The sequence below is a fragment of the Triticum urartu genome, chromosome 5A, assembly GCF_056163025.1.
Source record: "Triticum urartu cultivar PI428250 chromosome 5A, HENAU_Tu73, whole genome shotgun sequence".
Taxonomy (NCBI): Eukaryota; Viridiplantae; Streptophyta; class Magnoliopsida; order Poales; family Poaceae; genus Triticum; species Triticum urartu.
Window position 1 is genome coordinate 239,048,136 of NC_141877.1, and position 6,041 is coordinate 239,054,176.

Genomic DNA, 6,041 nt, shown 5'->3' on the forward strand with positions numbered 1-6,041 from the left:
GGGCAATTGACAGAACTTCAAATACTCATGACGATATCCAAGCAATGATCTTTATATAGGCATCACGTCCAAGATTAGTAGACCGACTCCTGCCTGCATCTACTACTATTACTCCACACATCGACCGCTATCCAGCATGCATCTAGTGTATTAAGTTCATGGAGAAACGGAGTAATGCAATAAGAACGATGACATAATGTAGACAAGATATATTTATGTAGAAATAGACCCCGTCATTTTATCCTTAGTAGCAACGATACATACGTGTCGGTTCCGCTTCTATCACTGGGATCAAGCACCGTAAGATCGAACCCACTATAAAGCACCTCTTCCCATTGCAAGATAAATATATAAAGTTGGCTAAACAAAACCAAAATATCGGAGAAGAAATACGAGGCTATAAGCAATCATGAATATAAGAGATCAAAGAAACTCAAATAACTTTCATGGATAAAAAGATAGATCTGATCATAAACTCAAAGTTCATCTGATCCCAACAAACACACGCAAAAAGAGTTACATCATATGGATCTCCAAGAGACCATTGTATTGAGAATCAAACGAGAGAGAGGAAGCCATCTAGCTACTAACTACGAACTCGAAGGTCTACAAAGAACTACTCACGCATCATCGGAGAGGCACCAATGGAAGTGGTGAACCCCTCCGTGATGGTGTCTAGATTGGATCTGGTGGTTCTGGACACTGCGACGGCTGGAATTGATTTTTGTCGACTCCCCTAGGGTTTCTGGAATATTGGGGTATTTATATAGCAAAGAGGCGGTCTGGGGGCACCTGAGGTGGACACAACCCACCAGGGCGCGCATGGGCCTCCTGGCACGCCCTGGTGGGTTGTGCTCCCCTCGGAGCACCCCCCAGGCGCTGCCTTGGCCCATTGGGTGTCTTCTGGTCCATAAAAAATCTCCGTAAAGTTTCGTTGCATTTGGACTCCGTTTGGTATTGATTTCTTGCGATGTAAAAAGCAGAAAACAACAACTGGCACTTGGCACTATGTCAATAGGTTAGTACCAAAAATGATATAAAATGATTATAAAACATCCAAGATTGATAATATAACAACATGGAACAATAAAAAATTATAGATACGTTGGAGATGTATCAGCATCCCCAAGCTTAACTCCTGCTCGTCCTCGAGTAGGTAAGTGATAAAAACAGAATTTTTGATGTGGAATGATGTCTAACATGTCATATCATATTCTTTTATTTGTAGCATGGACATTTGGACTTTTATATTGTTCAAAGCAATAGTCCAGTTTTGACATGACAACATAAATACTCAAGCATATCAACAAGCAACCATGTCTTTCAAAATATCAATGCTAAAATAAGCTATCCCTAGTCCATCATGCTTAATTATTGATCCATTCATGAAACACACTCGCATATTAACTACACCCAATGCTCAAGTACGATCATAGTGCCTCCTAGTTGGTCCTTTATTAGAGAAGATGGAGACTCAAATTCAAAATAAAAATTTCATAAAGTAAAAGAAAGGCCCTTCGCAGAGGGAAGTAGGGATTTGTAGAGGTGCCAGAGCTCAAAGCGAAAAACTTAGAGATAAAAACATTTTGGGAGGTGTGTCTTTCCCACCGACGAAAACGACTTAGAGTTCCCAACACTTTCCATGCTAGGTATATCATAGGCGGTTCCCAAACAGAAAATAAAGTTTATTCCTTTTTCCACCATACTTTCACTTTCCATGGCTAATCACTCCGGAGACACCTTGGAGTACTTGGATTGCACCGTCTCTTCAACTACATCCAACTATAACTCCATCCACGACAATCGGTTCCATGGTGATGAGGATTACGATCCGAGGTCAGATCTTTCCCAAGGGGGGTGGGGGGAGATGATGCGGAGCATCCTACGATCATCCCCATGTACACTACGTCTACTCTCCAAGCCCCAAGAGGACATAAGACCTCAAGTATACGCCATTGGACACAAGGTGAACTCGCTCCTCTCTGAACCATCACTTTCCACACATGAGACATGGCTACTACCTCAAACATATGTGCTATGCATGACCAGGAACCAAGAGGCAGACCATGGACAAGACGACGAGTACACCAAGCGCGAGGAGCAAGAGGAAGAGCTGCCAGGAAGCATCAGATCCCGGACGTCCGACGCCTGGAGTCCCCACAAGCCAGAAGGACCAGCCGACGAAAGCTACGGCGGCCGGACGACCGACCAAGGCTGGGCGTCCGACGACCATCAGCCATTGGACGACCGACATCGTCCGGAAATCCGACGATGGCTATCCCGAGCCATAACGCTGGACTTTCGACAAGTACTGGACGACCGGACCCTCGTGAGCCACCGGACGTTCGGTACCTGTCGAACGACCGACGCCTGTCTGTGCGCAAAGTATCGAGCCGAGGCCCATGTATCCCCCACTTACCCCTTCGTGGCCCTAGACTATATATACTCCTCCACCTCCTCCTAGTTAGGGTTAGCATTGGTTTAGCTCATATTTGAGATAGAGTTTTGCTCATCCATATGGATCTACTCCTTGAGAGAGACCACGGCCCTTCTTCGGAGAAGATCCACATTGGATTCAAGACTCCTCACAGAGAATACCCACATCAAGACCTCCTTTCGGAGAAGAACCGGTTACCATATGTATCGTCCTTTATTGGATTTGGATCGTGTATCTCTTTGTGTTTCGAGGATCTAGCATATGTGTGATCGTATCTTGTTGGTTTGAGTGATTCTCTCGTGTTTTCCCTCATGTTCTTCGTGTTCCTGGTTGGGATCCGCTCTTTTCGTGAAAGATCGGCCATCTAGGGTTCCACCCTACATCAGTGTTTCTGCTTGAGGTAGTAGCCATGTCTCACATGTAGTAAGTGGTAGTTCGGAGAGGAGCAAGTTCACCTTATCTTCGATAGCCTTTGCTGGAGCTCTTGTCATTGGTCCAAGTGGTGTCGTGGGAGACGTAGGCAGGTCCATGGGGATGACCTTGGGATGCTTCGCATCACATTTGGTGTGATCTCATAAATTGGCAATGTGCCCAAAGTCTTTTTTGTATTGTGCGAGTTTGTTAAGTGACATCATACATTAATAAAGGCATGAATGAAGATCATTTTGTTGGTTACTGTTACTTGCAACGTTCTACTCTCAAAACAAAAGATAAGTTGATGTCATGGAGTAATAAACATCACCAAACAAGAACAACGAGTTCTTTTAAGATTAGTCGATGACATGGAGTAATAAGCATCAGAAAACAAAAGATTTAAGTGCTAGAAGTATAGTACGAGTAAGTTTAATTTTAGTACTGTATAACTAAAGAATTTGCTAAGATTATTAATGATAACAAGCGATGAGAAGTACATCAAGCATCTGGAAGGGCCTCAATAGCAGCAATTACAACATCAACATCGTAGGGTACTACGTTTGGAAGCATTTTGAGTGCCGCCAGAAATGACTTCCTCATGTGCGGGACCTTGTACCGCTTACCTCCTTTCTGCGTCAGTACCTCGTGCATGCATGACTAAAGGGTCAAAAAATATGGTTGCTTCTCTCGGCTGGGTACGTGTCATATGCTTTTTTCACCTTCACAACAATATCAACAATTTTACCAGGGGACATCTTCTCAAAAAGAGCCTGAAGTGCCACAAAGAAACCTAAGTCAAGAATGTTCAAATCAGGTGAGTTGGGCGGCTGACATGTAAGCCTAATATCCCATCCATCCGCCTGTGCCGCTGCACAAAACACACTGTCATTCACGGAAATATGGGTCTTTGCATTATTTTGCAGAATGTATATTATGCGTCCGCGTTCCGAAGCCGGCCACAAAGCCTTGATGGCAGGTAGAAGCTTGTTCACCATATAATCTCTACTGACATCCTTTGTCACCGACGCAAAACCTTGGTTACCTATTCCCCCCTCTCTCTATAAGGGCCACGCCTCTTTGCAAAGTCCTGATATGTGAACGGCCAAATTCCAATCTTGGCATCAAATGTCATGACACCATGATCATCATAGTGAGGCCTTGCTACTGCTGCCAAGAACATCACTTTCTCAATAAATCCCTTGCTTTGTGTGCTGTGATAGGGTTCTTCTTCATCAGGTGCCAAGTAGTAGTTCAGAGTACCTTTAGTGCGGTAGAACCACTTCTCATCAATATGGATGAAATTGTACATGCCTTTAAATGTGGGTTCTTCAGGCACGCTTAGTTCATCCAACATGGATAAACAAAACCAAATCCAACCTAGCTTGTTGTCATCAGTCAGTGTGGATTTAATTGAATTTGTATGGCGCTTCAGTCTACCCTCCTTCAACCTTCTCCATAATGTTGTCTTCGCCATTTGAAGCTCGTTAGCAAGATCTTTAAGCGTAGTTCTTTTGCTCACATCAATCTATTTTATAGCATCCGAATCAAATGGTATCTTCTTACGGCCACAAGTTTTCACCCTTTTGTTTGCTACTCCATGAATACCACCGGCTCGCTTGCCTCTCAACCATATGTTTTGAACAGTGCGGTAATTAACTTGACAAAGTTCTGCCACCTCCTCAACCACCCCTTGGTTTAGTACACCTTGATTTGTCCGCTCTAATAGCATGGCATAAATTTCTTGCTATTGATTGTCTGGGTACCATCTTCGCTTCTTTTTTTGTTTAGCATTTGAGCCTACTATAGAATATTTAGAACAATAAATGAATTACTTTTAGTTAAAATGAACTAACATCCTCTAGAAATTAACACGAATTAAGTGACATAGATTACTCACAATGACTTCAAACAAGGACTAACTTAAATAACTCGTGGAGTAGACTAACCATTGTTGCTGCCGGTGTCAACTACTTCAGCTTGTACTCCAGAATCAGTCTCCGGAACAACATCTTTCTTCAACTCCACACAGATGCATGGGTTAACGTTGCTGGCAGGGCTGGTTGCATCATTGTCGCTGCCATTTAGTGAAGATGGAACACCTTCAGGACAGTCAACTCGGTTAAGGTTGCGGGCGGGGCTGGTCACATCATTGTTGCTGCCATTTAGCAAAGATGGAACAACTTTGGTACGGCCGCCTTGCCACTTCGTCAGAGCCAGGCGCATTCTACTGCAACCAGCAAAGAGCGTCGACGACCATGGCGAGCGTCACTGGCATCCCAGACGGCATTGTTGTCACCTCCCCGGCCACGCCCCACGACAGGACCAGCAAGTAGCGCCGCACGCACGCGTTTAAGCAAGACATCATGTGCACCACGAGCATGTCCGAGGCCCGCGTACATACCGACAACTTCTTCTCCTTCAGAGCCATCGCATCCACCACCAACATATACTCCATGGCCTGAGTCGTGTGCGGACATAGAACCTACCGCATCAACTCCTTGATCACCGGTGGCGATGTTTGCGAGATGGCAGGGGAACATGACAACAGTACCCTGGATGAATACTTCACCTGTACGACACACATGTGAATCTATGAGAATTTGTTCACCATCAAAGAGATAGGCCCTGGTGGTACCAAGCCGAATCGTCCCCAGATAGAAGGTCTGCCTACTTCTGAGCGAAACCGTCATGCAAAAGGACACCGGCCACCACTTTTCCGCTGGATTCACCGGCGGCTTGCACTATATTCCGTCCTCTGCGTGTCCTCGTCCACCTGCGCCTCGGCGATCGAACTGTGCGTAGATGGTGACACAGTGGGTCAAGTTCAACGAATATGGAATACATACAGCACGTACCCGCGAAGACGGTGTTGCATCCACTGCGTTGCCGTGTCCGTTAGCACGTTGGCCTCGCGCGCGGCTGCGACCGCCGGCACGTTGGCCGTGCCCAAGCTCGCGTCCGCGCCCGCTGGCGCATTGGCTGTTCCCGCGTCTGCGCACTCCCGCGCCTTCCGCCGGCGTGCGTACGTCAACTCGCTCGTGCTCGGCAGAAGCACCTCGCGTGTGTTCCAGGAGGTACGCCTCATCGTTGGCTTTGTTGCATGCATTAAGTCGATCATGCTGGCGTCCGTTGCCGTCATGGAGCGCACGCTCAACTTCCACACGGAGCCCATAGTGAAAAAATATCCCGC

General features: G+C 46.0%; 1 pseudogene; it reads right to left on the minus strand.

The window, feature by feature from the left end:
• Positions 1–3,349: 3,349 nt before the first annotated feature.
• LOC147970916 (uncharacterized) lies at positions 3,350–4,580 on the minus strand (annotated as a pseudogene).
• Positions 4,581–6,041: the final 1,461 nt, after the last annotated feature.